This window comes from Bufo gargarizans, chromosome 6 (genome assembly GCF_014858855.1).
Source record: "Bufo gargarizans isolate SCDJY-AF-19 chromosome 6, ASM1485885v1, whole genome shotgun sequence".
NCBI classification, from domain to species: Eukaryota; Metazoa; Chordata; class Amphibia; order Anura; family Bufonidae; genus Bufo; species Bufo gargarizans.
The window spans coordinates 112,991,303-113,012,898 of NC_058085.1; positions in this window are offsets into that span (position 1 = coordinate 112,991,303).

Genomic DNA, 21,596 nt, shown 5'->3' on the forward strand with positions numbered 1-21,596 from the left:
CAGTTTACCCACAACAGATGTTAAACTTACCGGCCTATAGTTTCCAGGCTCTGTTTTTGGCCCCTTTTTGAATATTGGCACCACATATGCCATGCGCCAATCCTGTGGGACATTCCCTGTCAGTATAGAGTCTGCAAATATCAGAAATAAGGGTCTGGCTATGACATTACTTAATTCCTTTAGGATACGGGGGTGTATGTCATCCGGTCCTGGCGATTTGTCTATTTTAATCTTTTCAAGTCGCTGATGTACTTCTTCCTGGGTCAGACAGGACACTTTTAATGGGGAATTTATTTTTGCATTCTGCATGTCATCTGACAATTTATTTTCCTCAGTGAATACATTGGAGAAAAAAATATTTAACAGCTTTGCTTTCTCCTCATCGCTCTCTGCGACTTCCCCCTCATTACTCTTTAAAGGGCCGACTCCTTCAGATTTATACTTTTTAACATTTATATAATTGAAGAACATTGAAGATAATGGGAGACTCTGCCACCGGTTAAGATCACTCGTGATTGACTTAAACAGGGGAGTATAGTTTAGATTATAGAGGGATGAGGTAGTCTTTCCTATCTTCATTCCCAGATATGTAATGTATGAATCGCTCACCGAGATACGTTTACACGATTCTGGGAGTAGTTCTCTCATCTTCAAGGATGTCAATGGCAGTAAGACTCACTTGTCTAAATTGATTTTAAAGCCCGAGACCGGCCCAAAAGAATCCAGTTGTAAAACCTTCTCCAGGTCTTCAGATGGGTCCGCCATGAATAACAATATATCATCCGCAAAGAGGGACGTGTGTATTTCTTGTTGACCTATTTTTATTCCCCTAAAGATCCCCACTTTCCAGCATGCGAGCCAGTGTTTTGAGTGCTAGGTTCAGGGCCGGCCTTTGGGGTGTGCGAGCTGTGTGGCCGCACAGGGCGCCATGGCAACAGGGGCGCCCGGCAGCCGACACAACTTGCAGGCGGTCTCTACAGGCTACAGCAGCCGGCCGGCCCGACCTGAGCCGAGATTGGGTGCAAAATTGCAGGGGGCGCCAGGCAGCAAACACTAAAATGAGGATCATGGGAGCCTATGGCTCCCGTCCCCTCTGTTCTTCCTCATAGGCTTCAGGCTAGTGGCCTGAAGCCTATGAGGCAGTAGAGCGAGCGTAGTGTGTAGAATGTAGTTGATCCTAGGAGGTATGATGTCAGGGGAAGAGGCGGAGTCTCGTCATCCAGGGGGCGTGGCCTAAAGATGTGCAGGAGATTCTACAGAGCAGGAGCAAAGTCTTCAGGTAAGTATGTGGAGGAGAATAGTGACTGTTATTTTTACTTGGGGGGCTTTTTGCAGGGGCTGAAGGGAGAAGGAATCATCTTTGTACTGGAGACTGTATGTTAGAGGGGTCTGAAGAGAGGGTAGTTGGGGTGATATTATTTACATGGGACTGTATGCTGAAGAGGCTGAAGGCAAGAGGGTGTATGCTGGAGGGGCTAAGGGAGGGAAGTGATGTGTCTTACATGGGACTGTATGCTCGAGGGGCATTGTATCTTACATGGGACTGTATGCTGGAGGAGCTGAAGGCAGGGGGTGTGATATATTTTACATTGGACTGTATGCTGGAGGGGCTGAAGGCAGGATGAGTGATGCATTTTACATGGGACTGTGTAAGAAGGACTGGAAGGCAGGAGTGTGATGTATCTTACATGGGACTGTATGCTGGAGGGGCTGAAGGCAGACGGCAAAGAGAGGGAGTGTGATATTATTTACATAGGACTGTATGTTGGAGGGGCTCAAGGCGGAGAATGATGTATTTTACACGAGACTGTATGCTGGAGGGGCTGAAGGCAGGAGAGTGATGTACCTCACTTGGGACTGTATGCTGGAGGGGCTGAAGGCAGGAGAGTGATCTACCTTACATGGGACTGTATGCTGGAGGGGCTGAAGGCAGGAGAGTGATGTACCTCACTTCGGACTTTATGCTGGAGGGGCTGAAGGCAGGAGAGTGATCTACCTTACATGGGACTGTATGCTTGAGGGGCTGAAGGCAGGGAAGTAATGTGTCTTACATGGGACTGTATGCTGGAGGGGCTGAAGGAAGGTTGCATCTTACATGGGACTGTATGCTGGAGGGGCTGAAGTGGGGGCATAATTATTACTATAATACTACAGAGGGGGCCATTATAATATTAATAATAATAATACAGAGGAGGAAATAATAATATAAAGGGGCCAGTATATATTATAATTATACAGAGGGCATTATAGTTATGGGCACTACGGGGGAGGTCTGTTATCTGAGGATGATAGTAAAGTGAGAAATCCCCATAAATTTCTGTGAAACTCTGCAGAGACGAGATGCGGCTGAAAGAAGTTATCATGACTCCGAATGAAGATGCTGAGGAAAGTCTACATCACTGGAGACGTCACTGGATGTAACAGGTATGTGCGGTACTCTTCTTTTTTTTTTTTTTTTTTTTTAACCAAATATCTTTCTTTAAATGGGGCCTGGGGGCAGGGGACTGGATAAGTATAAGAGTGACAGACACTGGGTATGATTAAGGGGACAGGGGACTGGATAAGGTGGGTGACACCGTGACAGTCACTGGGTATGATTAAGGGGGGCAGCGGACTGGGTAAGGGTTACACTGGGTATGATTAAGAAGGGCAGTCCCTTAATCATACCCAGTGTCACCCATAGCCAGTCCCCTGCCCCCCTTAATCATACCCTGTTACCTTTACCCAGTCTCCTGCCCCCTCAATTAGACCCTGCCCCCCTTAATCATACCCATTGTCACCCATAGCCAGTTCCCTGCCCCCCTTAATCATACCCTGTCACCTTTACCCAGTCCCCTGCCCCCTTAATCATACCCAGTGTCAACTAAAGCCAGTCTCCTGCCCCTTTATCATACCCAGTGTGTGTCACCCTTAATTTAAGGGGGTAGGGGACTGGGTAAGGGTGACACTGGGTATGATTAAGAAGGGCAGGGGACTGGGTAAAGGTGACAGGGTATGATTTAGGGGGGCAGGGGACTGGCTCTGGGTGACACTGGGTATGAATAAGAGGGGCAGGGGACTGGGCAAAGGTGACAGGGTATGATTAGGGGGGGGGGGCAGGAGACTGGCTATGGGTGACACTGGGTATGATTGTACTTGTTTGCACTTGCACTTAAATTATCTGTAATTAAAGAGAACTGTTTGTTACAAAGATTGTTTTCCTCCTTGTGTATGTTTAGGTGAACCGGGGGGGGGGGTGCCACGAGATTAGCTCGCACAGGGCACCTGAACACCTAAGGCCAGCCCTGGCTAGGTTAAACAGAAGTGGGGAAAGTGGGCATCCCTGGCGAGTTCCCCTGCACAATGGGAAGGGGGATGATAAAAAGCCTGTAATCGCTATTCGTGCCCTGGGCGCTGTGTACAGGGAGTGCAGAATTATTAGGCAAGTTGTATTTTTGAGGATTAATTTTATTATTGAACAACAACCATGTTCTAAATGAACCCAAAAAACTCATTAATATCAAAGCTGAATATTTTTGGAAGTAGTTTTTAGTTTGTTTTTAGTTTTAGCTATTTTAGGGGGAGATCTGTGTGTGCAGGTGACTATTACTGTGCATAATTATTAGGCAACTTAACAAAAAACAAATATATACCCATTTCAATTATTTATTTTTACCAGTGAAACCAATATAACATCTCAACATTCACAAATATACATTTCTGACATTCAAAAACAAAACAAAAACAAATCAGTGACCAATATAGCCACCTTTCTTTGCAAGGACACTCAAAAGCCTGCCATCCATGGATTCTGTCAGTGTTTTGATCTGTTCACCATCAACATTGCGTGCAGCAGCAACCACAGCCTCCCAGACACTGTTCAGAGAGGTGTACTGTTTTTCCTCCTTGTAAATCTCACATTTGATGATGGACCACAGGTTCTCAATGGGGTTCAGATCAGGTGAACAAGGAGGCCATGTCATTAGATTTTCTTCTTTTATACCCTTTCTTGCCAGCCATGCTGTGGAGTACTTGGACGCGTGTGATGGAGCATTGTCCTGCATGAAAATCATGTTTTTCTTGAAGGATGCAGACTTCTTCCTGTACCACTGCTTGAAGAAGGTGTCTTCCAGAAACTGGCAGTAGGACTGGGAGTTGAGCTTGACTCCATCCTCAACCCGAAAAGGCCCCACAAGCTCATCTTTGATGATACCAGCCCAAACCAGTACTCCACCTCCACCTTGCTGGCGTCTGAGTCGGACTGGAGCTCTCTGCCCTTTACCAATCCAGCCACGGGCCCATCCATCTGGCCCATCAAGACTCACTCTCATTTCATCAGTCCATAAAACCTTAGAAAAATCAGTCTTGAGATATTTCTTGGCCCAGTCTTGATGTTTCAGCTTGTGTGTCTTGTTCAGTGGTGGTCGTCTTTCAGCCTTTCTTACCTTGGCCATGTCTCTGAGTATTGCACACCTTGTGCTTTTGGGCACTCCAGTGATGTTGCAGCTCTGAAATATGGCCAAACTGGTGGCAAGTGGCATCTTGGCAGCTGCACGCTTGACTTTTCTCAGTTCATGGGCAGTTATTTTGCGCCTTGGTTTTTACACACGCTTCTTGCGACCCTGTTGACTATTTTGAATGAAACGCTTGATTGTTCGATGATCACGCTTCAGAAGCTTTGCAATTTTAAGAGTGCTGCATCCCTCTGCAAGATATCTCACTATTTTTTTCTGAGCCTGTCAAGTCCTTCTTTTGACCCATTTTGCCAAAGGAAAGGAAGTTGCCTAATAATTATGCACACCTGATATAGGGTGTTGATGTCATTAGACCACACCCCTTCTCATTACAGAGATGCACATCACCTAATATGCTTAATTGGTAGTAGGCTTTCGAGCCTATAAAGCTTGGAGTAAGACAACATGCATAAAGAGGATCATGTGGTCAAAATACTCATTTGCCTAATAATTCTGCACTCTCTGTATAGTGCCGAAACAAAGGTTCGAAATGGGCCAGTGAAACGCATTCTAGTCAAAATCTCCTCCAGCCAATCCCACCGAACATTATCAAATGCCTTCTCCGCGTCTATTGTCATCAGTGACGGTCGCGGAGAAGAACATGAATTCCACTGCACTGCATCCAGCACCGTCAGGACCTTTTGAATGTTGGATACTGCAGATCTGCCCTTAATAAATCCTGATTGGGGTGATGACACTAAGCCCAGCATAATATAAGAGAGTCTGTCAGCCATAATCTTTGCCACCAGCTTGAGATCTAGATTGATCAGCGATATTGGGCGATACGAGGAGGGATGTAATACATCCTTCCCTGGTTTGGGGATCAGTTTGATATATGCCAAATTGTCCGTTGCCGATAATGGAGAGTCTATTAATATGCCATTAAACACTGCCGCTAGTGGGGCTTTAAGATCCTCTCCTAACATTTTAAAGCATTCACCTGTTTACCCGTCTGGGCCCGGGGACTTGTGTAGATGTAAACCTTTAATGGCTGCAAGTACCTCATTCTCAGATATTGGTGAATTTAATGAGTCTAGTTGACTATCAGAAAGAGATGGTAACTCCACACATCTGGACAGGAAGGACAACAGTGGAGCTTTGGGCCCTGGATCTTTATATAACTCCTTATAATAGTCCCCCAGAATAGTTACAGTTTCGTCAGGTTTATTATGTATGACACCACCAGTGTCGGCTAGTTTCAGGATGTGGGGTTGTCGTCTAGAATTTTTTATGAGATTGGCTAACAGTCTTCCAGATTTGTTCCCTCCCCTAAAAAACTTGTTCTCCAATCTAGACATATCACACCGTATTTTTCTCTCATACCACAGCTCGTATTCCCTTTTTGCCGACTGCCAGGCCTCCTTTGTCTGCTCAGTCAAGGAAGCCTGGTGAGTTGTATATGCGTTGCGTAGGGAAAAACGAAGATCCTCACGTAAGCCAGTATCCTGCCTCTAAGTACCGCTTTAGCAGTGTCCCAGAATAAGGAGGGATTGTCTACAGTCGATATGTTGTCCCCCCTAAATTCTAAGTACCAGCCTCGGAGAGTATCTTTAAAGTTTTAATCGTATAAGTAAGAGGGGAATCTCCAGATGATATCTTGGCCTTTTGGTTGGAGTTCTAAGAGGACCACAGAAATCGGGCTATGATCCGATATCACCATGTCATGAATTTTTGGGTCTACTACTCTAGATTTCAGGGATTCTGAAACTAGGAAGCAATCGATCCTGGACCATGAATCATGTGGAGGGGAATAAAAAGTAAAATCTCTGTTATCTGGGTTTGCGAATCTCCATATATCAGTCAGGGCAGTGTCTCGTAAAAATGGCTCCAGTACTTTGTCATGCGAGTGAGGTAAGCTAGGTCGGCAAGCCGGTCTTCTTCTATCCTCCGCCGTATTAACTACAGTATTAGGGTCCATTCACACGTCAGTATTTTTCTATATCCCGAATTTCGGTCCGTTTTTTGCGGATCCGTTGTTCCTGAAAATGTTTCCATATGTCATCCGTTTTTTGCGGATCCCTTGACTTTGTATTGTACCCAGATCCGATTTTGCGGATAATAATAGGACAAGTTTTATATTTTATCGGACATGCGGAACGGAACAACGGAAACGGACAGCACACATTGTGCTGTCCGATTTTTTTCAGGACCCATTGAAAATGAATGGGTACGCAACTGGTCCGGATCTGTTCCGCAAAAAATGGAACATATCCGGAAAGAAACAACAGACGTGTGAATGGACCCTTAAAGTCTCCCCTCACTATTCGTCTTGTTACAGGGTCTCTATTCAATCTGACTGCCAGGTCCGCAAAGAACTGTTTGTTATCACTATTAGGGCCATAGATGTTATATAATTTGATCTCTCCTGCGTCTGTGCTTAGGTGTAAGGTACACCACCGTCCCATGTCATCAGACTCAATCCCAAGTATGTCATAGGCTAGATTCCTATGTAGGAGAATCAATACCCCTGCTTTGTGATGTACTGCTTGGGAACCCACTACTTTCCCCACCCAAGATTTCTCCATCCTGTGAAAATCGCCTTCTAATAAATGGGTCTCCTGTAACATTGCGATATCAGCTCTTAAGTGTTTTAGGCGTTTTAGTATCATATTGCGCTTTTGTGGGGAGCGCAACCCCTTAACGTTCCACGACACAATTTTCATAACAGTATAAGAAGAAAAAGATCCCTTCCTGAGGCGATTATTTGCAGGTGACTAACATTTTTCCCACATTGCTTCCCTCTACACGCCCATAAATTCCCCATAGTGCAATAGCAAACATTATTGAACATTAACATATTAAGAGCGAAGAGCACCACAAATCTTGTTAGTGGTCCCTTCACAGCTCTCCCAGACTTCACTTTTTTCCTCATGTGACGTCAGGCTCTTTAGTATCCCCTATAATACAATACTACAAATATAGCATTGCCGCAATGCTCCACAGCAACAGAAACGATAGAAGGTATAAGAAAACATTAAGGCATAACTCTTGAGAGAACATGGACTGACCCACTTCCCACCATGTCCAGTGAAACAATTCTAGAAACCGTAAGACCCCAATGTCAAACCGGACAATATCAACTCCCGTTCCCTCCTGAGAAAAATAAAACCTCCTTATAGTCACCACTGATGGCCCACATTAGAGTCCGTCGCCTCTTCTTTAAAATCCTACATTGGACCTGATGTAGTCCTCAGCAGTCTCTATCATGCAGTCTCACTTGTTCCGGATCCGAGGAAGATCTTTCTGGAATTTTCTTATTCATGTTTCGTTGGTCGCGTGTTGCGGGGCCTGGTTTTCCGTCCAGGTCAACCGCTGCCTCCTTGGGCGAGGTGTATGTCGCGCTGGAGCCGTCAGGCTTAAAGACCTTTAAAGTGGCTGGATATAGACGGGCAAACTTGACTCCCCCGCGATGAAGTTGAGTGCATAAAGGAGAGACGGCTTTGCCCTTTTTTGTAACTTCCGCAGAGTAATCTCCGAATATAAGGATCCTCATTCCCCTCAACATGACGGGATCTTTGCGGGCTTTAAATGCCTTGAGAATTGCCTCCTTGTCTGTATACTCCAAATATCTCATGACCACTTGTCTTCGTCTATTGAACTGGCGATCTTTAGCGGGTTGAGACGGTCCCACTCTATGAGCACGTTCCACCTTGCAATACCCTGTTATCCCCAGGACATGTGACAGCTCAAGTTCACATATGTTAATTAAGTCCCCTTGCAGTATAGATTCCTGAAGACCCACCAGTCTTAAGTTGTTGCGCCTGGACCTATTTTCTAGGTCTTCCATCTTCTCCCATAAGCGTTTGTTATCAGCCAGGGCTGTTTGAAGCTTTTGTAAGATCGATTAGGTGGTATCTTCTATCACTTGTATGCGGCCTTCTGCCTTATCCAATCTGCCTTCATGTTGGACTGCCTCTTGCAGCTGTTGCATCACATTTACGATCGATGTCGCCAGTGTTTCCTGCAGATCCGGGGCTAGTTGTGTGGCCACCTCCACCGCTAATTCTTTATAATCAATCCGGTGTGACTGCACCTCTGCTACTTTCACCCCGGGCGATCGGTTGCGTTCCCCGGCTGCACTGCATTCACCTCCACCTCGTGTGTGTTAGGCGCCATTATTGGAGGGGCCTGATCTTCTGAAGTGCTGGGAAAGTCGCTCTGCCTCTTGTTTTCTTGCCCATGCTGGTCAGGAATCGATCCACACGCTAAGGTTGGTATCTGGATATCGTTGCTTGTCCGGTTCCCGACGGTGCACAGGCAATGTGAGCATTTTGAATTTCTATCGCTACGGAGCTCTTATGCCGCAAACGGAAGACTCGATTTGGCCTTTTAAAGGCATGTGGTACTAAAATTTGGATCAGCTGAAAAACAGCCTGTTTCAGTTTAATCGTTATTTTCAATTAATTAAATGCTCAAAAAATGTTTTGTCTCACTCTCATTTCTTCTTGTTGCATGTTAAAGCTCTACTTGGAACCTTGTTAAGATCCAACAATGTAAAATATGATTTTTTTCCATTTTACAAGTGGTCTTAAGTTAAAACATTGGAAATTATAATGAGTAATACAAAATAAATTACCAAATATAGAAATAATTGAGAATAGGTGTTCCTAAATTTATTGTGTGGCTGCATTGTGAGAAGCTTGAAAATCCGACACACCTCTGACTGGACGGACTCCTGTGCATTGGGCAGCGCGACCACCATTACTTATTCACCACAATATTCTGACAGTAAAGTGAAAATAGACTTCCACAATACAGTACTTAAAAGGACAGGACCGTAGGATATGGAGTAAAGTACCTCTCGCTCCACATTGCCGCCAGCATAATTTGGGGGTCCCTGGGTAAATATGGCTTAACCTATCAGGAGTGAAGTACCACCTCAGGATAGTTTTAATAAGGGCTTCATAGTGGAGGGTACATCTGAATGTTTTATTTTTAAATCTAAGAGAAAACGACCAGTCTTTGGGTACTATATCTACTATAAGTTCTTTCTCCCAGGTTATAAAGGGGTAGCTTTGATAAATGTATCCTTGTTGTGGAATGTTCGATAAATATGTTTAATTCCCACTTTGTGTGCCGTCTGGACGGGAGACCCAGAGCTCGATGAGAGCAGTGTGGACTGTACCACTGCACAGATCTCCAGTTTGGAGGAGATGGCGGACCTGCAGATATTTATAGGTCATGGTTAGGAATGCCATATTTATCCTTTAATGTCAGTGAAGGAGTATAGATGGGACCCATCATAGAGGTCCGAAAGCATATGTATCCCTTTTTCTTTCCAAGAAACGAAAGCTGTGTCAGGTATCAATAAATCCAACATAGCACTTGGGCATAGCTTAAGTAAAGAAATTTGAGTGGTAGTACTATTAGAATAAAATGCTTTCCAATGAGTGAGAGAGACTTTGAGCAAATAAGGTAGGGAGGATAAAATATCCATCTGTGAAGTAACCGAGGGCTCTCAGATGAGTAGTATGTAGGAGCTATGTAGGTCTCAATCTGTAACTAAGGGGTAGATATGAGCCCTTGCCACCAGCCCCTTAGCTGAGAGACTTGGATAGCCAGAAAATCGTCAATAATATTGTAACGAACCAGCGGGTGTGTACCCACTGTGCCACTGACTGGCAATACTGTGGAGGGTTGGTACTAAGAAACACCAGGTCTTCACTAATGCCTCTGGTGGTGAGGATAGACTTGAGTCATGGTAGTTGCCAGGGGCGACTCCAAAGCGTAAACTGAGTCAGCGGCAGCTGGTCCAGCAGACCAGAAGATACCAACAATGGTACCAGCAGAGTTGGTATCGATACAGAAACAGATCAGATACCACAGACATGCAAGGCATAGCAAAGGCAGAAGCAGTTACCTGTGCCGCAAGCGATAGAAGCTAAGCAGCCTCAGGCAGAGCTGCACACGGATGGCGATTCCTCCTCCGGGGAAGCCAGGGACCCTGTTCCGAAGGAGGACATAACAAGCAGATACAGACATGGACAGAAACTGACATGAACAGAACAGGGACAGAAGCCAGAGGCACTACAGGACAGACATGGGACAGGATACATCGGAAGCAGTTTAGCACTGCCAGGCTCTCAGACGCAGTTTCGTTCTGCTAGGCGAACAGGGAACAGACCAGGAACATAGCATAACATAATGCAGGGCAGGTACAGACAGAACAGGACATGGCAAAAACAAGATACAGAATACAACAATGAAAACCTAGGCGGAACCATACAAATGGGCAGATGGTAAGACCCCTTAGGTCAGCAGCAAGAAGCTACACCAATAATGAAACAGGACAAACTGACCCCCAGCCCCACAGCTCACAGGAATTTAAAGCTGCATAACGAGGCATCGGAGAAGCCCCACCCAGCCACAGAACAGGGGAGTTAACCCCAACAGAACCAGAGTCCAGAACAGACCATAACAGACAGATTGCAGCACATGCCATTGTTCCTGGCAACCGGCATACACGGAGACACCCGCAGCCAGTACGCCAGAGCACAATCAACCCATGAAACCGCAGACAGACTGACACTGGGATAGCAACATCCACAGGCAAGTTCACTGACCACGCAGCCAGCACGCAGCCCCTAACAACCAGCCTGCACAGGGATTCAGCCTGCAACCAGTATACAAGGGTGCGTGCAGCCAGCCTACACGGAAAACATCACAGTGTACTGCGCTGTGACAAATATACGGTAGGCCTAGCCCTCTCTTAAGCTTATATCACTGCAAGATTGAGGCAGCAACCCAAGGCTTTTTATGAGCCCATATAAACTGGTGTAGTAGTTTTTGAGCTTCATTGAAGAAGCGTTGCGCAACTCTAATGGGTACAGTCCTGAATACAAAAAGTAGTTTGGGAAGGGCCATCATCTGGAAGGTGGCTAGCCTTCCATCCCAGGAAACTTTGAGGGAGGCATAATGGTTAAGCTCTTTTTTGAGGTTGTCTAACAAAAGGGAGTAGTTGTATTTGAATATCTCTGAGATAGATAATGGGACTGTAATACCCAGGTATTGTGGTTGCCAATCAAAATGGAACTGATGTTGCAACTGGAGGCTCTCCTAAAGAGGTAGGTTTAGGGGCATAATTTGGGATTTATTTTCATTAACCTTGTAGTAGGAGATTAAACCGAATCTTTGAATGATAGTCATGGCTTCTGAAAGTGGTTGTCTGGGATGTTCTAGAGTCAACAGAATATCATCTGCATATAATAAAATGCAAACCAGTCTTGACACCAGATATGTTTGGGTGGGATCTAATTGCTTGTGCCAGTGGTTCAATAGAGAGTACAAATATTAAAGGAGAAAGGGGACATCCCTGGCGAGTACCATTAGTAATGAGGAACTCATCAGAGATGGACCCATTGAAAAAAAACCTGGCAGATGGGTTGTAATATAAAGCTTGAATGGCTTTTATAAATTTATTTGGTATGGATAGTATGTGTAGGACTTTGAAAGCATAAGACCAATTAAGGCGATCAAACGCCTTTTCTGCATCGAGCGCTACCATAATGGCTGACGCTTTGTGCCTGTTTATAAAATCCAGTACATTAAGTACCCTACCCTCTTACAAAATCCGTCTGGTTAACATTGATCAAGGTAAAAGTGTGGATAGCCTATTAACTGGCATCTGTATTTAGCAGTGAGATGGGTTGAAAGTTGAGGTCGGTCTGGAGGGTTACTGGGTTTATGCAAAGTTACTATAGTAGCGGCTAGCATTTCTTTAGGGAGTGTGCCCTCTACAAATGCTAATGATAAGGAATTGTGCAGATGGGGTACTAATATATTTGAAAATGTTTTATAATAAAGGTTGGTCAGTCCATCAGGCCCTAGGCTTTTAAATACTGGGAGAGATTGTATGATATTTGCTATCTCAATCATTTGTGGGGGTTCTCTCAGGCCATGAGCTAGTTATGGGTGACAAGGTGGGGAGATTTAGAGAGCTTAAGAAGTCATGTATCTGGTCTAAAGAAACTGGTGTTAGCGTAGGATAGTGAGCCCACTTGGGGGAGTATGAAGGGTGATAGTCTGATCCTGGCGTTACCAATGCCTTGTAGAGTTCTGAGAGAGAGTGGCAATAAAGTCCCGAACCTATGCATATCTTTTGAAAAGGAGTGAGAGCTCTATCAAATCCCTGAGTGGAAAAGATAGAGGAAAGGAAGTGGTGCAGCTGTCTGGATCTCCATGGACCTAGAGGGCAGGGATCAGACTGTCCTAACAGTTCTGAGTACGTGAACCTCCTACCCGAGGTTCTAAAGAATGGTGCCCGACACCTGCCGCCCAATCTCCATTGTACAAATGGGCCCCCCGAGCTACCCGCCGGGAAGTCCGGATGCCCCAGGACAGGGAACATCGGAGAAGGCGTAGGGGAGATTGTAGAGATCTGTTGGTACTTACAGAATTGAGTCAGGGTAGGGCCTATGAGAGGATGAGAGGAAAGGGCACTAGGAACTTTCCTATCTGTCCATGGCAGAAGAGCCAGAGGGGTCCGGGATGAAAATGTTTCAACGAGTGTGTCGGCACCAGTCTACCACTCGTTGAAACATAGAGGCTGCGTAATACTTCCTTAGGTCAGGAATCCCCAAACCCCCCCCTTTCCTTTGGTACATGCAGTAAGGATCTAGACAGTCTAGAACTCTTCCACGCCCAAATAAATTTAAAGAGGTCACGATGAGCGGTAGAGAAGAAACTAGCTGGATATGAATGGGGAGGGTCTGGAACAAGTATAATAAGCGTGGAAGGACATTCATCTTAAAAATAGCACACCTGCCAAACCACGTATAGAGGCCTTTAGGACCATCTCTTAAGGTCTTCTCTGATCCGACTCAGGAGGGGGGTGTAGTTCCTGGAGAACAGCTCCCTTAGATCCTTGGGAATCAACGTGCCCAGTATTTAATGGCACCTGTCGTCCAACGGAAAGGTAAGGAGCTCTGCTTCCAAGGGAAGTCGGAATGGAGACATTAAGCGCTTCAGACTTCTGTAAGTTAATTTTCAGATTGGACAAGTTGTGAATTCTTTGAATTCCTCAATTAGGTTGAGGAAGGTGATCCGAGGTTTGGTAATCATAAACATCAGATCATCTGCGTAGGCTGCTATCTTAAACTCCTGTCCTCCCACCATCAAACCCGAGATGTCAGGGTTTTTCCTGATAGTCCTCAGAAGGGGTTCTAGCTTGAGGATAAAAATTAAAGGGGATAGAGGACAACCCTGGCGCGTGCCATTCCTGATCTCGAAGGGAGGCGAGAGGACACCATTAACCTTTGTTGCTGCCGAGGGGGAGGAGTATAGGGAACGGATCCATGCTAATAGAGAACCCTCCACACCCACATGGTTAAGTACTGCGAATAACCAGGGCCATTCCACCCTATCAAAAGCCTTTTCGGTGTCCGTGGATAGGAGACATAGGCAGGAGCGTTGAATCTTGGCAAGATGGACCAAGTTCAAAACTTTCATGGTGTTGTCTCTCGCCTCCCTTGAAGGGATGAAGCCAACCTGATCTGTGTGTATAAGATCCGCCAGGAAAGGGGTTAAATGTGTGGCCAAGACTTTTGCGAAAAGCTTAATGTCGACATTGAGTAAAGATATGGGCCGGTAACTAGCACAAGCGGTCGGGTCCTTACCTTCCTTATGGATAACAGTGATGTGCGCATGTGACATATCCTTAGGGAGGGGGTCTCCGGAGCTTATTTTATTCAAGGCGTTGGTAAGGGGAGTACGCAGAAGGGGGATGAATCTCTTGTAATAAGAGGCCGGGAGGCCATCAGGGCCTGGTGCTTTACTAGGTTGCATCTACTTCAGAGCCTCCTCAATCTCATCAGCGGTGAATGGGTTATTCAGACCCTCAAGAGCCCCACTTGGCAATTTGGGTAAACCTGACCTAGATAAATAGGAACTCATGGCTGAGTCCAGGGCCGGGCTTGCTTGGCTAGACTGAGGAAGATTATACAGGTTCTGATAAAAGTGGGCAAAAGCTTCTGTTATAGAGTCGGGGTTGTGCAGCACCGGTCCCCGTGGAGGGGCAATGCGAGGGACGTAGTTCCTAGCCCTTTGTTCACGTAAGGATCTGGCCAAGAGTCTACCACACTTATTACCATATTCAAAAAAGTGTCTCCTATCCTGCGAAAGGAGAAATTTTGTACGGGTTTCCAGCTTATCCTTAAGCTTGCACCTTGCCTGTATGAGTGCTGTGCGAACTGATTGCGCATGAGAGCGTTTGTGGACCTGTTCCAAATCGGAAATGTCCTTTAAAATCTGGGATATTTCCAAAGCTCTCTCCTTCTTACGCCGTGCCCCATGTCTGATGAACTCCCCTCTTATCACACACTTGTGTGCAGCCCACACCATGAGGGGGGAGGCATTATCGACCAGGTTTTCCTCAAAATAGTGAGAAAGAGCCGAGTCAATATCTTGCGCAACTTCCAGATCCTGGAGTAAGGACTCATTAAGACGCCACCTCCAGGACCTGGGCGAAGGAAGAGGGGATTTCAGAGAGACATGCAGCATGGCGTGATCCGAGAAAGTGATTGGGTCAATAGAGGAAGAGGCAATGAGGGGTACTGCCGAGTGTCTAAGCAAAAAATAGTCCAATCTGGAGTAAACATCCCTAGGGTTGGAATAAAATGTGAAATCCCTGGCCTCAGGATTAATCACTCGCCACACATCTACCAACTGATGAGAATGAAGGAGGCTCCTAATACGACGAATGTAAGAGTAGGGCAAGTGAGAGGAGCCCTTAGAAACATCCACCATTGGGTCCAGGGCAACATTAAGATCCCCCCGACCAGAAGCGTGCCCTCCGTAAAACTATCCAATTTGGACAGGATTCCAGTTAGGGCTCTCAATTGCTTCGTATTGGGCAAGTACACGTTGGCCAGAGTGTATAACTGGCCCCCTATCTTGCCCTTAACGAACAAAAATCTGCCAGTATCATCAGAGCTAGAATCCAGAAACTCCCAGGGGGCGGATCTAGCAATGAGGATACTCACACCTCTTGATTTAGAATCACTATAGCAGCTGTGATAAGTGTCAGGATAACGGGGAGAGCTAAATTTCGGCATAGCATCCCTGCGGAAGTGAGTTTCCTGAATGAAGGCGATCTGTACCTTTTTACTCCACAGGAGCCGGAGAATGGAGGAATGTTTCTCAGGGGTGTTCAGCCCATTGGCATTAATGGACGCAAAAGTGATCTCCGACATGGCCCGGACCTGTAGAAAACAAAAGGCAGGGGAAGGGGAATAGAGAGGGAGATGGAGGGGAAAGGAAACAAACACAAAGGATGGGTAGACACCACTAAAGATTAGACAAACAAGTGCAAACACGCCTGAAGGGCGAAGTATCAGAACCAGCTAATCCAGTTCAGATGAAAACCAAATTAAACAAACAAAACAGCGGAGAAAGCAATCCACTATGCGACTCTTGGGGAGCCCAAAAAGAGCCAACCAAGGCTCAGACCTAGTGGGGGTGAAGAAGAGCACTCAATAAGGCTGCCCGTTCCCCCGGCCCAGGGATTAAAGCAACAACAATACAAAGTAGGGGAGGGGGTACAGAGGACAGGCCACCGCCCTTGAAAAAAGGAATACAAACAGCAAAAGCGCCTAGGCAGCACCCTGCACCACCCCCCAGACTGGCACAACATCAGGTATTGTGGTCGGAGAGTAGGAGTTGTAGTCAACCCATAGAAACTGGAGCTATTCAAACCGGAGACAGTCCCCTATCCAGGAGAGTGTGGGACTGGAGGACGGGCTTGACGAAGACCATCATTCAGACGTGAGGGAGGTCCCCCCACTGGAGAAAAAAGAACTGGAAAATCTAGCCAGTCCGGTAGGGAGATGAGAGGGCAGTCCAGGAACCGACTAAGCTCACCCGCCTGGTCTGGGGAGTGTAGAGCAAACGAAGCACCGTTCTTGCGGATTATTAGGTGAAAAGGGTGGCCCCAGCGATATGTGGCCCCAGCATTTGTGACAATCTGCAGGAGGGGTTTGAGAGTATGTCTCATAAGCAGGGTTCTCCTTGACACGTCAGGGAGGAGTTGGATCTGACATCCGCTGAATGGAATAGGACCCTGTCTCCAGGCCCCTTGCAAAAGTTCCTCCTTTTCTCTGAAGAAGTGAACTCTGTATAGAACGTCACGAGGAGCAGAATTCTCTGAACGTCTAGGGCCAAGAACCCTATGTACCCTGTCTAGCTCAATTACAGACTCTTCAGGTCTGTCAAGAAGAGAATTGAATACCGCAGACACCACCTTCCTCAAATCAGCGGACGGGACCTCCTCCGGGATCCCACGAATTTTAATGTTATTACGCCTACCCCTGTTTTCTTGGTCATCCATCTGTAACAACAGTTGTATGTTGAAAACCTGCTGTGATGAGACCCATCTTTTCCACATTTGACAGGCGGGCATGTAGTTCAGACGAAATTTTGGCTTGCGTTGTCACTTTGGTGGAGATGGTTGTTAAGTCCGCCTTGACCTCAGCAATAGCCTGATCGTGTTTGGTCTCGACCCTCTGTATGATCACCTCCAGGTCTGCCTTAGTTGGTAGCATACTCAGCAATGACCAGATGTCCTTCAGCTTGGGACGTTTAGCAGATCTGCCATGAGAGGAGGAGGCAGAGGACGATTCCCCCGATGAATCAGAGGCAGCTGAAGGATGGAAGATAGCCGGAGTGGAGGGGGGATCAGGTGAGTGAATCTGGGGAGGCCGCCCACCTCTAAACCCAGCCTGCATGCCGCTCGGGGCCTGTAAATCAGGAGCATGTATCAGGGGCCCCTGTGGGGTGGTGAGCTCCCCCGACTGTGAGACTGGAGGTTCTAGGTGACCAGGAGGGTGCTTCTGGGCTGGCAAAGCGTTGGCTGTTGGCCTAGGTGGGGTTTCGCAGCATGTCACACTCACCGGGGTTAGAATGGAGGTCCCGCCAGAGTCCCTGGGCCCGGGAGCGGACGCAGAAGGTAGCATGCGTGGATCGTCTTCGGTTGCGGCAAGAGGTAAGAGGACCGTCTGCGTGGCAAAGCCCTGTGAGCCCTCCAGCATGGTATGAGCCTCCATCACCTGCGGTCCGTCCGTCGCCATCTTAGGTCATGAGGCCGCTTGAACGTAGGACTTCCTGCCCGGCCCGGATGTGTGGCCTACGGGCGTGGAAGTCACTGCTGGCCAGTCCGAGGACAGTGATAGCGGCGGTGGGGATTCCGCTGGTGTCCGTACAGGGCCGCCAATCCCCAGCTTCGGGGGAGTGGCCTGCGGCGCAGCCCCTTCCTCCATCGGCGCCATCTTGGTGAGGTCTGGCGCGGGAGTCGGCGTGGCCGTGAAATACCTTGCAATGTGAGGTTCCGAAGACATGAAAGTAGACCCGCGGCGGCCCGAACGTCTGACCATGGTGTTCAGGCCAGTAGCATCCAAATCGTTGCTAAATATCTCAGTTACAAGGGCCAAGGGTCCGGGAGCTCTGAAACGTGCGTGTTCACGGCTGCATGCTCAGGCCACGCCCCCCATAAGCATGTCTTTTATGAGACTACTTGAGGCAGGCTTATCTGATGTTGGAAAGGCCGCAAGGGCACACGTGGTGTTATCAGTGCCCTGTGCGTGGCTATGTATTTGGAAAGCCATACTCACTGGTGGGAGGTCATCCTACAACCTGGGTCTCTGCTTGGCTGGGCTCCCCGATGGCGGTGAGGAGCATGGAGTCCCTCCGCCATGTGCGTCTCCTCTGCAGCGCACTCTAGCCACCGAGGATTAGCCACCCCCCAGGCGTTTCCCCTACTGTGGTGAGGATCTCGACAGTGAAGCTCTTGGCTGGGTTTGTGAGGAGGCCAGAGTCGCAGGAGGTGAGCAGGTTGTTCCGGCACCATCTTGGTTGGGGCCCAAAGCTGCATCTTTGTCGAAATAGTAGTCTAATTTCCCTTGTTTAGGGTGTGCCCGTTTGCCCTTCGGCATTTTTATGCACCGGGGGTCACTTCTGCCTGCTTTCAATATAATTATGGGTCTGTTATCTGGTAATTTCGTCGCTGTGTGTCTGGAGCTCACTCAGTGTGCGCTACACCCCCATTCTGCTGTGCAAATTTTAATAAATACTCGGCAAAAGAAAGATAGCCAAACTAAATACACCAGTCTAATTTTATGGCTAACAACAGGCCAGCTTGATAAATGTGCCCAAGTGTTCGGTCAGTGATTTCCATCAGTGATTTGGAACCAAAACCAGGTGCGGCTCTAAATACAGAACAGGTGCAGATCTATCCATTATACATTATCTTAATGTAGCCTCCACTCCTGGTTATGGCTCACAATCACAGCCTAAGGGCTCATTCACACGACCGTATGTATTTTGCGGTCCGCAAAAAACGGGTCTGCAAGAAATACGGATGAGATCCGTGTGCATTCCGTATTTTGTGGAATGGAACAGCTGGCCCCTAATAGAAAAGTACTATCCTTGTCCATAATGCGGACAATAATAGGACATGTTCTATTTATTTGCGGAACGGAAATACGGAAATGGAATACACACGGTTAAACTCCTGTTTTTTTGTGGACCTATTGAAATGAATAGTTCCATATACGGTCCGCCCAAAAAATGGAACGGACACAGAAAGAAAATACTTTCGCGTGCATGAGCCCTAAGTGTAACCTGCTTGATCAGTGTCTGAAGAGAGAAATTTTGGGAAGTATAACCAAAGAACATAGTAAATGAACCACTTACTGACCAATCTTAACATTTCAGCTCACGCTGCAGCCTTTCTCAGGCTCTTTTATGAGCTGAAATGTTGCAAAAGGAACGATTCAAAGGAATGATTTTCCTATTCAGGTGCTGAGTGTAGAACGGACAGCACACTGACAAATTAAAGTCAATTGGTTAATTCGCATGAGCAATTTTCTGCAGGGACCATCAGTCTGTGCCAAGAAAATTGCAGAATGCACCACTCAGCTCTGATTTTCCCACAAGACTCATTCATTCAAGTGAATGGGTCTGCGAAATAAATGGACGGCACACAGCCATCATCCATTTAAAAACCTGTCCGTATGTACCTGGAACATGGATGGCTTTCCTATTGTTTATCTGAATAAGGCCTTACACTGAATGCTGTTTTCTGGTATATCTTTTTTAATCATAGTTGTAAATGCAGCTCAGGATTATAAAACAGTTTGTAAGTCAGGATGGATGCAGAAGTAATGTAAAATATTTGCTAAATTAATTAAAGGCTATGGGGCATTTTTTAGTATTGCATTTTACTAATTTTGGGCTAAAATCATTGTTTCCAATTGTCTTTATTATACACTTTCAGCAGTTTTTCTCCTACAGCCTAATATTGAACCTGTCAGGGAGCTGTTCTGATGGCTCAATCAGTAGCCCTGATCTCTGAACTCCTGACAGCTCATAAACACTCATTATAGCTAAATGTTTAAGCAATTTAATTCCCGAGGCAGCCGCATGGTGTCTGCCTGCCATTGTTTTCAATGGGAGGCAGCACTTCTATTTAAAGTTGTGACCATGCTAAGAAGGAACATATGTGGACAGCCACTGCTTGGAGCTGCGGCGGGTGTCTGCTCACAGTTTAGCTCCATTCAGTGGCTAAGCCACAAGTGGGTCTTTGGTATCCTAAGTAAACAACCACAGCAGAACCCATTCCGACTTCTGCCGCGACGTCCTAACTGACTTAAAGGGGTTGTCCAAGTTATATTTATTGATGACCTATCCTCAGGATAGGTCATCAATATCAGATCGGAGGGGTCCGGCACCCCCTCCGATCAGCTGTTTGAAGAGGAGACTCGCACGGTGTCAGCGCTGCCTCCTCTTCACTGTTTACCTTCTAGCCGTTGCATCTGCAGCGGTGAGCAGGTGTAATTACACCCAAGCCTTCCTATTGAAATGAATGGGACGGCTCAGGTGTAATTACACCTGCTCACCACTGCAGATGCAACGGCTAGAAGGTAGACAGTGAAGGGGAGGCAGTGCTGGCACGGCACACGCCTTCTCTTCAAAGAGCTGATCGGCGGGGGTGCCGGGTGTCAGACCCCTCCGATCTGATATTGATGACCTATCCTGAGGATAGGTCATCAATAAATATAACTTGGACAACCCCTTTAAGGAATGTATCACCTATTTGTTACCTGTTAAAACCAGATTTTCTTCTTGTGGGGGAGATAATCTTGCCTAAATTCCTATTAACAGCATGTAGACATATGCTTTATAGCAGCCACATTTGTCATAGACTGCAGGGGACTTGCTGTTTTTTTAGGCATGCTGTGTGACCTGTGCCGAGGTCTTTGTACAGTTATGGGGAGTAAGTGACATCACCTATTGTGAATGCTGGATCCTGTGTTATCTTTATATACGGTAGGTGATATGTGTTCTTGGTATTCTGCCTGTGGTAATAATGGGATGACTGCTGACAAGTGACCTATACAGATCTGAAGCCTATTATTAGGCTTAGGCCTCATGCACACGGCCGTTGCTTTGGTCCGCATCTGAGCCGCAGTTTTTGCGGCTCTGATGCGGACCCATTCACCTCAATGGGGCCTCAAAAGATGCGGACGGCACTCCATTTTGCGGAGTACACGGGATTACAAGGACACATAGATTACAATGATGCTGTACACATCGGGCCGACCCACGGGGCTATTGTCCTGCACTCGTATGATGTTATGAGTGCAGTACAATCAGGGCCGTCTTTAATAATGATTGGACCCTGGGCAAGAATTTACTTGGGCCCCCTGGATCCCGCCTTCCCACAACCTAAAAAAAAGCTAAAATCTTATACTCACCTGTGTCCTTTCACTGGCGCTCACTAGCTGCTGGTACGGCGAGGGATGGTGCAACGCAGACACGCACACCTCACCGCGTCCTGGCACAGGCGGGTGTGATGACATCATCACGCCTGCCTGCACTGGGATTTCACCAAATACCAAATAGACCTCAGGCCTGTAGCCTATGACAAGTCTTGTCACCATCTGCAAATTTTAAGGCGCATTGGTGACCATTTTGGTCACCATCTGGAGAGCTGTATTGCATCAGTGACATGACCACTCTCCACATATAATGATATATTACATCAGTGACATCGCTGCTCTCCACATATAATGTTATATTACATCAGTGACATCACCGCTCTCCACGACTAAG